The sequence below is a fragment of the Cupressus sempervirens genome, chromosome 7, assembly GCF_028749045.1.
Source record: "Cupressus sempervirens isolate cs-2001-9-10 chromosome 7, ASM2874904v1, whole genome shotgun sequence".
Classification (NCBI taxonomy): Eukaryota; Viridiplantae; Streptophyta; class Pinopsida; order Cupressales; family Cupressaceae; genus Cupressus; species Cupressus sempervirens.
The window spans coordinates 453,962,741-453,975,404 of NC_143124.1; positions in this window are offsets into that span (position 1 = coordinate 453,962,741).

Genomic DNA, 12,664 nt, shown 5'->3' on the forward strand with positions numbered 1-12,664 from the left:
AGAGATAGTAAGTTTTTTTATTATGTTTGGAGGACTTTGTGGAAGAAGATGGGTACTAAGTTGAGGTTTAGTTCTACCTTTCATCCATAGATAGATGGACAAACAAAGGTTTTAAATAGAAGCTTGGGTAATTTTTTGAGATTTTTAGTTGGGGATAAGCCAAATAATTTGGATATGGTATTGGCACAAAATGAGTTTACATATAATAATTCTATGAATAGGAGTATAGGAGAAACACCTTTTGAAATTATTATTGGAATGCAATGTAGAGGAATATTAGATTTGAAGAATGTTTCTCATGAATAGAATAGAAGTATCAAAAGTAAAGAATTTGTTTGTTTTATGAAGTCTTTCCATGGGGAGATGATGTTGAAGTTGGAATAATGTAACCAGAAGTATAAGGAGAATGTTGATAAGTCTAGAAGACATCATGTTTTTGAAGTTGGTGAACAAGTGATGGTTCATTTGAAGAAATGAAGATTTCTTTTTGCAACATATATTAAGTTTAAAATGAAGAAGTTTGAACCTTTTAAGATCTTGATGAAGTTTGACATTGGCAATTCTTATGATGTTGAGTTAATTGATGACATGGATATATCTCCTATATTCAATGTTGCTGATTTACACAAGTATCATGACTTAGATTATAAAGATGTTGTTCTAGATGATTATCCTAAGAAGAAGATTCAAGAGGTCAAATAGATATTGAATCAAAGAGTTGGTAAAAGAACAAGAGGAAACAATTACTATGAATATTTGGAAAAGTAGAAGAATAGATTAGTTGAAAATACTACATGGATTTCTCAATCTACATTAGATTTAGCTTAGGTTGTGACACTTGCATAATTCAAGACAATCATTTATTTTAACCACAGATGTCTAATGCAAGATCATCTTGGGTTTCCTTTCTATCCTACTCATCTTTTTCATTTTGCCTATTAGTGTCAAGTTCGAGTGTGGGTTGAGAATTTCTATATATGTCAAGATGTCGAGTATTGACCAAGTGTTTATATATGTGTCGAGTTTTCTAGTGTTGGCTAAGAATTCTTATATTTGTCAAGATAGCTAGTGTTCATCAAGCATTCCTTTATGTACCGAGTGGACTTGATGTTTGTTGAGGCTTGGTTCCTTTTTTTGACCTGTTTTTTCTATGATTGGTTACTTTGTCCTTGCTACAAATTATTTGATTAGTAGGATATTTTTTTGTTAAGTTCTTATTAGGTATCACTATCACAATTCTTGCTTTAGCTCTAGGTTCACTCCTTGATTCTTTTGTCTGTTCCATAATATGTATGTCATTTTGCAACTGTGGTTGTTAGTCTCATAAAAAAATCTCAACATTCTCTTCATTAGCCTTTAGATTAGTATCAAAATTCTCTTCATTAGAATCACAATCAAATAGTCTTTCTTGGATTCTAGATTCATTTTGAACTCTATTCTTAAACACCTTGAACTTCTCAACTGCTTCTAATTTATTTATACAAAATGCTACCCATGCCATCCTAGTAAACTTATCAACAAGAGTCATGCATTACCTTTCAACATAGAATGCTCTTGTATTCATAGGACCAATCAATTCTATGCCTATTATCTCTTGTTAGAAATATAAATTGATTAACTAAGAGGGGAGGGGTGAATAAGTTACCACAAAAACAAATCCACAGATCCCTTACTGATCTCTTAAATAATTAGTTACTACTATCACTCAGTAGCCATACATAAAATGTTGTAATTCAGTACATTAACTTGTTGCTGAAATTTAAGCATTCACAATTATTAACATGCATGCAAAAGTAAATAACATGAACACAAGAAACACCAGATTTAACGTGGAAACCAAATATGGGAAAAACCACTAAGTAACTAGCTACCAATTTTCACTCTTCTGCAGTGAGCCCTATTAGGAGCCAACCTTGTTAAAGGTTACAAAACACACTATTAGGTGTGACCCTATTAGAGGATTTAATCACCTGGCTAGGAGTGGCCTTGCTAGAGGACTTTAGAACAATTCAGTAGAACTATCAACCTTGTTAGAGGATTTACAAAATGGTTGTTAGACCAACTCTATTAAGAGATTTAGGAATTATCACTACAATGGTAAGAAAGTAAAAATAAGTGACTTGAAAGAGATGCAACTAAAATTTGTTGATACAGATCTTTGTTCTGCTTCAATAGATCCATACAGATTGAATAGAACTCTGCTTCTCCTCAAGGACATCTGATCCTTTTCCAAGATTCACTTATACTTTCTCTTCACATAATCAACCCATTTGCATACTCATTCACAATACAATTAGAATCCAAAACTTTACCTTTTATTCATACATTACAAATTTTCAAGTCAACTTATTTACAAGTTACATTTACCAATAAACCATACCTCAGTCAGCTACAAATATTACATTAAACAAATGAACTTTATTTCCCAAAACATTGAAATCCTTCATTGGCTGACCCTACTCGGTAAACACTACTCTAGAAAATGATTTCCAATGTTAACCAATTGAAGCTCGATAAACATTAGAAACTATACAAAATCCTTTGGAGACTAAGTTAACTCGGTAAGAACTAACTTTCATTTGCTGACCTTGCTAGCTCGGTAAACACTACTCTCTACTACAGAAGCCTTTAGTGCCCAAGTGAGCTCAATAGGAACTTTCTTCATAGTGTAACCTCCAAACATGCTTGGTAGACTATGTAATTTTCTTTGTCAACCTTTTGAGCTTAGTAGACTCTATCTTTTTCCTTGCTGACCAACTGAGCTCAGTAGACTTTGACTGATAACTGATATGACATTTGTGTAACATCAAAGACAACACACAATTGAACAATTGTATCCAACAATCTCTAATTTTTCTTATGTAGTAGACTTCTTACTTACAAAGGAACATTTTTCTTATCTTCCTTATCACATTCTTGCATACCATGTTAGTAGGACTCACTATTTTAGGCAAATATCTAATAGAAAACATAGTGCTCACTTTCACAATATTCTCAAAATCTATATGACAAAACCTCTCATTACATTAACACCTATTATCTATTTTAACAACCTAGAAAGTCATCTGAATAGGACCATGAAAAACAAGAATATTTTTTTATAGAAATACAAGAAATCTTATTGCAAAATATCATTATTTTTTCAACTTGTCTCTAATCAAATTAGGAAAGATCCTTCTTAGCCAAATAACTTGACATGTTGCTTCACTTTATGCTATATATTCAACCTCAATTTTAGATTGGGAAACTATTTGTTGGTTATTAGAAGCCTAGGAAACTAGAGTAGAGCCCATATGAAACATATAAATGAAGTACTTTTCCTATAATCTAGACCTCCTACCCAATCACTATCTATATAAAAAACTAACCTAGAATCATTTTAGTGGATTATAAAATATCATATCAATTGGTGTCATTCACATACCTTATAATTCCTTTTGTCTCTTTCCAATAGGCATCCTTTGGATTTTTAATAAACCCAGAAATGAAAATACATTAAACTTCCAGCAAAACTCTTAAACATAGTTCCATTCACATTTTTGTTGTAATATTCCTTACTCAAATTAAGATCTAAAGCTATTGATTTTTGGGCTTCCTTGTTTTTCAACATTCTGTTTCTTACTAAAATATTTTTTGCATACTTGTCTTCATAAATAAACCACCATCGTGTAGTTGTTTAACTTTTATGCCTAGAAAGTATCTCAAGACTTCTAAATCTATGATTTCAAAACAAATCATCATAAATTCTTTGAAATCAGCAATAAGGAAATCATCATTGCTATTAAAAAGAAAATCATTACCATATAAAATAATAATTTAATTTTTATCATTTGTTTCCTTGATATAAAGCATATGATCACCATCACTTTTCCTAAAACCATTTCTCATCAAATATGAGTCAATTTAGTTGTACCATGTTGTTGGCACTTGATTTAGCCCATAAAGAGGTCTCTTCAACATATAGAATTTCCCTTGTTTACCTAGAACTTCACAACTAGGTTGTTGTTCTATAAATAATTCTTGTTTCAATACACCATTAAGGAAGGAAAATTTCAAATCCATTTGAAATTCCTTACTCTTATCTTTGGATGCAATTTCTATGATAGCACAAACAATTTTGTCCTTAAAAGAGGTGCATATGTTTCATCATAATTTTTAGTAAAGTATTGTTTTTATCCCTCGACCAATAAATTTTCCTTATGCTTATTTATTTTTCTTTCGACATTAGACTTGGTCTTATACACCCATTTCAAACCAATATATTTCTTGTTAGGAAGAAAACTAGTTAAATATCATGTTTCATTTCATTGTATTGCTTCTATTTTTTCATCAATGGCCTCACATTATTTTTCTTCTTTCACACCTTCTTCAAAGTAAAGTGGATCACTATGAGAAAACAATACAAAATTAACATTCTCATAAAAATTACTATACCTTTCATTTTGGCCTATTTATTTTAGTTTTGGTATTCCTTGGTAAAATAAAGGAGAGAAAAGGATGAAAATCCTTAGTACTACTTTTTTGGGCAAGTTTTGTTAGGAGGCATTTGAGCTATCATAATCTTAGTGTGTATGAATCTAGAGTTGTCTAGAGATTTCATAAGATGATTGTCTAGCTATCTCTTGTTAGTTCCCTTTCTATATATTTCTATCAAGAGTTATACAGAGTTGTTAAAAGCCATTTTCATCTTCTATTGCTTCATGTTGTTAATATCTAAACACATCATCTTCATCAAGAATAGGAACTTTACTTATAGTGCTAGATGATGGATCCACTAAGCCATCCCATCACATATTCTCTATGAGCTCAACATCTTAAAATGATGATCTTCTTGGTAATGGGGTTCTATATATTAGATGCCTTATATTTCAAACTATAATCTAAGAAAATACACTTCACAGCCTTATCAGTAAACTTTTATCTTTTCTCATTTAGTAGATATGCATATCTTACATATCCAAACACTCTCATAAATTTAACTATCCATCTATGCCTTGCTCATGCCTCAAGAGGTATCTTATCATGGACTTATTTTGTAGGACTTCTATTAATCAAGTAAACATTTTTTGCTAGAGTCTCTCCCCAATATTCATTTGGGAGACCTTTTTCTTTCATCATACTTATGTCTATCTCAATGATAGTTTTATTCTTTCTTTCGATAGCTCCATTTTGTTTTGGAGTATTACTGACTATAAGTTCTTTTCTTATACCATTTTTCCTACAAAAATTTACAAACATATTAGAGGTATACTCTCCTCCTCTATCTAACCTTAGGACTTTGGTGTAATATCCACTTTCTTTTTTAGCCTGAGCTTTAAACTCTAAGAACTTATCAAAATCTTTTGATTTATTTTTCAGAAATGCCCCCATGTTCTATGGCTGAAATGACCAATAAAGTTCATAATAAGTACTCTCTCTTATTGAAGTTCCTTTCTTATGACCAAACAAATTATTAAGCATGAACTTGAATGGTACTCTAGAAATTGTACACCTTTTAGAATTAAAGGACCACCTATGTTGCTTATCAAAAATACAAGCCTCACACTTGTTATTGGACTCTAAAATATTTTCTTGAAACCATGCACCATTCTATTCTTAGCTAATAAATTCAAACTAGCATAGCCAACTTGTGCACACCTTAAATTTGATAACTTTGAGGGGTCTTCAATCACACTTTTGAAAGATGATTAGTTTTATACTACTATACATATTTTCCTCGGAGACCATAACAATGAGAGGAGAAGCATGTCTAAATCTTCAATGGAAACATTTTGTTCTTTGTCATTCAAACTATTGCAACAACTTTCTTACTCCCATATTTGTCATGAATGACATAATTGAAATTTTTCAATAGCAATTCATATCCATCCTAAATGAGTTGTCAAACTCTTGTCATATTGTTATTTATACCAGGGAAAAATAAATAAATTTTAATTTCTTTCTTCTCACCTTTTTTTGGTATGGATTTTTATAGATGATTTTACCATAATAAGAATAATTTTATTGTTCTACATCTTAATTTAAAATGTATAATTTTTATCAATGAAAAAAAAAAAACCATTCTTCACCACTTATATGATTTTTTTTAGGCCAACAAATAGAGAAAGGTTCATAGTATCTGTGAAATGATTTTTCGCAAGATCCCACAAATCATTTTCTATCATAATGGTTTTAATTTTTCCTTCCCAAACATGATAGTTTTGTCTCATAAAGGATGGTTTTTTTGCTAAACCTTTCTTTCATCTCCCACTATGTCTCCTATACAATAACTTAAAATACCCTAGCAAACACAACTACACAAACTTGCTAGTATTAATGTTTCAATAGCTCTGGTACTATTGGAATTTTGAATTATTTATGGCTTCCCTTGAGCCAAGCATACACCTACCTTGACATGAGCCCCTAACAGATGATTTTTTTTTTGGATTTCATTCCTAGCTAGGTTGTGATGTTGCATTATTTTTGGTAGGTAATTTTAAATTCAAATGTTTTTGTGGGAAATGTTTGTGGATAGTAGGAAGACAAAAGCAAGGAAATTTTTTATCATTCCATTAATCTCTCATTGATTCAATTAGAAAGTAGCAGAAAAAGGGTAATATTTTCAACTTTTATTCTCTATGTATGATAGAGATTTTATTACAGTAGCAACTAGCTATCTTGTCTGGTTGAGCAATGATTTCTCTAGACATTTTGTAAGAGCTCTAAGTAGCTCCAGATTTATTGTATGTAGTTATAGAATGTTGCAATTTTAGTTCTTGAACAATAGTAGTAGTAGTTTTGTTTTGTCCAGTTGTAGAAGAAGTTTTTGAGATTATGTATAATTTATTTCCATTATTTAATAGAAGAAAGCAAGCAAGATATATTGCACATTTTCAGCCCTTTGGTTGTTTGATTTTTTGGTGTCTCCTCTCCCCCTATTGCACTATGTATTTTTTTTATTGAGAATATATAGCAGCAATCTCTGGTATTGCTCTATCTTTTTAAGGATTTCTTTATTGTTGATATGTTATTAGAGCTGATTGGCCATAAATCCTTGTGGAGAACCTACCCAATTATGAAGTTTTGTGTGAAGAACACAAGGTGTATTGGCTGAAAAGAGCTCTTTATGGACTAAAGCAAGCTCCACGGCCATGGTACAACAAGATTTACTCATATTTGATGAGAAAATACTTTGGAAAAAGAGATGGTGAGCCCACTCTTTACATCAAGGAAGCTGATGGTAAATTTTTAATTGTTTTCTTGTATGTAGATGATTTAATATTTTCTAGGAATGATGATATCCTTATTGCTGATTTGGAAGAGGCCATGCAAAGTGAGTTTCAAATGATAAATTCATGTCTCTTGAAATATTTTCTAGGCATAGAAGTTAAATGAATTCTTGATGGAAATATGTAAAATATAATGAGAGGCCCAACACTAACAACTGTAGGTCTAAAGTTGTAAAAGGAAGATTGTAGCGGCAATGTGAATCCAACATTGTATAAAAGTTTGGTTGCAATATTGATGTATTTGATAGAAACTGAGTCTAACATAATTCCCATATAGATTTTGATTTCTAGATTTATGGAAACTCCAAAAGACTCCCATTGGCAAGTGGGAAAGAGGATCGTAAGGTATGTGAATCATACCAAATGATTTGGTAATTTATATAGTGCTAAAAATGAACATGGGCTAGTTGGTTACACATATAGTGATTGAACAGGAAGTTTACCATGATAGCAAGAACACTTCTAGTTATGTATTTTAGATGTGTTTGAGTGCAATCTCATGGGCATCCAAGAAGAAAATAATTGTTGCTTAATCTACAACATATGTTGAATATATAGAAGAAAATCTAGTAGCATGTCAAACTATATGGCTAAGGAGAATCTTGGTGAATTTGAATGAAGAACAAGAGGATGGACCCACAATTTATGGTGACAACATTTACTCAATAGTCATGAAAATGAATCTAGTGTTTCATGGAAGAAGCAAGCACATTCTGATAAGGTATCATTTAATTACAGAGCTAGTTGAAAATAGTGACATTAAAATAGAGTATTGTAAGCCCTAGCAACAACTAGCATACATATTCACTAAGCCATTGGGTATTGCTAGTTTTGTACACATAAGGAGAAGTCTTGGCATAATTGATTTGATCAAGTTTGATCATTTAGGACAAAGGAAGAGTGTTGGAATTTTAATTAATTTATGGTTTCTCTTGAGTCAAGCACACATCTAATGTGACATGAGCCCCCAATATATGATAGTTCTTTTATTTCATTTGTAGCTAGGTTCTGACATTGCATAATATTGGTACGTAATTTTGAATTCAGATTTTTGTGTTGGAATTTTTTTGGACAATAGGAACACATAAGAGATGGAATATTTTTTCATTCCATTTTTCTCTTTTTATTCAGCTAGAGAGTAATAGCAAAAAGGGAAGTTTTTCAAATTTTATTCTCTGTGTATTATAGAGATGTTATTAGAGTAGCAATTGGGTGTTTTGTCTAATTGAGCAATGATTCCTCTAAATATTTTATGAGAGCTTTGAGTAGCTCTAGACTTATTGTATGTAGTTCAAAAAAGTTGCAAGTTTAATTTGTGAACAACAATAGTAGTAGTTTTTATTTTGTGGAGTTGCAGAAGAAGTTTTTTAGATTATGTAAATGAGTTTTATTGCACATATCCAATCCTTTAGTTGTTTGACCTCCTATTGAGTTGTGCATTTTTTTTATTAAGCAAACAAAGAAACAATATATCTTATTACTCTATCATATTAGGGATTTCTTGATTTTTAAGAAATACAATATATAGATTTAGGAAGGACTAACATGGTCAAGAAATATGAAAAATCATGCTTTAAAAAAGAATATATATATTGCCCAAATAGGATAGAGTAATGGATGGATAGAGATTATTGCTTTGTTGTCTAACTATGTAGTGGAATTAAATTGAAACATAGAAAAATAAAAATACAAAGGTAGAGAGGTGAAAAATCCTTTCTTACATTTATATTCATAATTGATATAAGATGTTATGGATTGCAATCTAAAAAATACAAAAACACTAAAACTAGAGCTCATAGTGGGTGAAAACAAAAAATAAACAAAGTTTATTTGTACTTTTATAGTTGTCTAGAGCCATTATTGCTCCACGTAAAGAAAATAAAAAAATACAACTATAACTATAATCTCATTATAAAAATAAGGGATAGCTACTCTATTTTATCTTTTTGCTCTACTAAATTGAACTTGGTTACACACAATTATTGCGTAATTGAAAAATTTATCCTCTATTTATAATTATCGAAACCTAACTACCAAGTAAATATAGCTTGGAGATTTAAAAATTATCTGCTAAGTTATTCAAAGGAAGCTATAAGATTGGATTGAGTAGTTGTTATTAGTACTTGCCAGTAGGCTAAGTACTACTATGATACTTTTTAAATTTTAGGTTTAACTAGTGTTTAAATTTCTTAGTTTCTACAAGTTGGAATTAATTGTTTTTAAAATTGTTTATCAAACTAATACATTGTGCATAACATAGGTGCAAATTTTCTAGCTTTATAATTTTTAGAAAATATTTTTTTAAAGATTTGATTGGATGAATTCATTTAGCTCTTATATTGGCTAGATTTGATGATATTAGAAATAATACAAGTGTTGGTTTTTATTAAGCTAAATGTATTAATGTTTAATAATTTTCGAATGTGAGTTCTTTAGTTTAAATTTTTAGATTTTAATTTTAGATTTATTTATAAATATAGTTTTTCATTCAATTAAAAATATTTTTGAAATGATATTACTTACAATATGTTATCATTTAAGAAATATTATTATATAATAATATTATTCCCATATTATGATTTATTTATAATAGAAAAGAATATTTATGATTTATTATATTTGTAAATAAAATTTAAATTTAAATTAATATCATCATAGAAAACTATAATAAATTTATTAAATTAAAACTAGACTTATATTAAAACTAAAGGCAAGTATTAAGCCACTATGCAGCACTTGTTATTAATTTACTTACAACTAGAGAAGGCATCTTAAAATTAAAGAGCTTTGTGGTGGCTCAAACAATTAGATTTATGTTATAAATGCCAACAAGTTTTTCTCATCATTTTTAGAGATAATATGTTGTTTACCACACAACTATCTACTCTCCTAAGGTAAATGTGTGCTTACATTGACATTGAGTATAAATGTTACATTCAAAAAAATTCAATGTTACATTAATAATTAGTTAAATTGCATAGATCTAACATTAACATGAGAGGAAAAATATAAAAGAGGGACAATGATAAAAATATTTAATCTGAGCATTATACTGATGAAATTATTATTGATGTAATAGTGGTTCTTTATTAAAATTGATATCAATTATCACTTCAAATTTATAATGTTAATTATAATATTATGATTATCATCATTTCATAAACTAAATATGTATGTGCTTCTATCTTGGTCAATTTATTCATCAGTTATTAAAGTTGAAATGAAATGGACTTTTCAAATATAGTGAAATTATATAGTGAAAGTATGATCATCATGATAATTTAATATAGAGTATAAGATGGTTTAAATATTCATTTAAATAAACTTTCAACAATGACTAATATCCTCCATAGCTATCAAGATAACTAAATAGTGAGAATATTGTTTTATTGTTGTTATCATAGGCCTATATGCATAAACTAATAAGTTGATTTATGAACCTATTATGATAGGGTAATAGGTGCTATGAGAAGGAATCAATATAAAGAAGTCATGACATAAATAATGATTTGAGACTCAATATTTATTCATGGTATTTAAATTTAAAAACGCTTATAATAATGAATTCCTTTACAAACAATACTTAAATATTTGTTGAAAGGTAGTTGCATTTACCTTTTATCTCACATTGGTTATGTTGGTAATATCTTGGGTGGTAAGTGCCTATTTAAGCAAGGCATATGAGCATTTCTAATCAAGCTTCAAGGTGTGAAGACCTCAAGATGCGATTTCTTCTTAGTAGAAGCTTGGCGAGAAGGAGAAAGTAGAGGAGTGAGTTTTTCTGAGTCTATGGATAGAGTGCCGAATGTGAGGTAGTTTACAGTAGGATTGTGGTGGAGTTGCGAGTTTGTGAGAAGAGCTAGTGGCTATAGTTTAGAAACAAGGAGGTTCCTTGGTGGCTTGCAAGCACAAGTTGAGATCTTGGAGGTTTCTATCAGAGTGTAGATCTAGACTAGCTAGGGTTTGGATTGAATCTTTAGGGATCTGGTAGAGCTATTACTTGCTTTATATTTGGCCATAACTAGGAAGGCCTTACAAACTGGCACATTGCATATAATCAATTATATCTATGAATATATTATTGTAATTTGGTATCAGATCTTGCATTATTGTTTCTTTCTCTTATGTTTCTCCTATGTGGTTATTTTTTGGGGTCTAAGACATCTCCTTTGGGGATTCTCCTACCTTGCACTACATCAGATGGTATTAGAGCATAGTTGTTCCTGAGTGTGTAGATAGATCACTGAACTAGATCTAAGAAGATATTGATCTAGTGGAGGATTTTCTTTTTGGAGTCTTGGATCTCTTGGTTGCAAGGTGGAAGATCATATTTTTGACTTGCAATTGTAGAGGGTTTGTAGATGGATCAATGGGTGCAAAGATGGAAGGTTGATCTTGTTGAGGCATGATCATAGAGAGTTTGTAGATTGTAGATCCATGGTCCTAGACTTGTGATGTGGATACTGATTGTTCATGCAAGGAGGTAGGTTGCGATCTAACTTGCAAAAAATTTAATATTGTCACAAGGAATGTAGGAAGGATTTTTTGTAGAGAGTTTACAAAGATCTTAGGAGATGGCTCCAAGAGGATTGGACCCTGAGATGATTGCAAATCTTCGTGATGTGGTGGAGAGGAGGTTTTCTAAGATGTCTACTTAGATTGGAGCTAGTTTAGTTGATCGAGCTAAGGAGGTGGTTGCCCAATTTGAAACTAGTTTAGATGATCAAGATAAAGATAGGATGAGGAAGGCATTCTATAGATGTTTATGGAGCTGGAGTCTACCAATTTGGAAGAGAGTTGTTTGGCTAGTTAAGAGACTTGTTTGAGAGAGAAGATGGAATAGCAAGGTCGAGGTGGAAGAAGTTGGTTTTGTTGATCAATTTATGGAGCTTGATATAGAACCTATAGAGAAACTAGAGGTCATTGCTGAAGATATTCCTAACCTTCTTGATATTGGAATGGAGATTGGTTTTCATGATCAGTTGGTTGAGTCTAACATGGAGATTGTGGAGCAGTCAATCATGGATGATCTGGTTGTTTTTGGTGGTGACTTGTATGTTGCAGAGCATCGGTGACTTGTATGTTGCAGAGCATCTTGTTGTGAGTAATGAGACAACTAGTGTTGCAAGTTTGGCTTATGTCATTGAGGAGTTACATATTGTTTCTGATATGGAGTTTGTTCTTGTTGATGTGGATTTACTAGTTTCTGATGTGGATGATAGTTTGTTGATGAAGTATTATGTTTAGTTCATTCCTAAGAGTGAGCATGCTGATTGGATGGTTGAAATTCTAGTGTTTGACATAGTGATGTAGATCTAGATGATTTGCATGTTGGTTTCTTGTCCTTGGTGAAGTGGAAACCTTTGGTGAAGATGAAGACGGTTGTTGATCTTTCT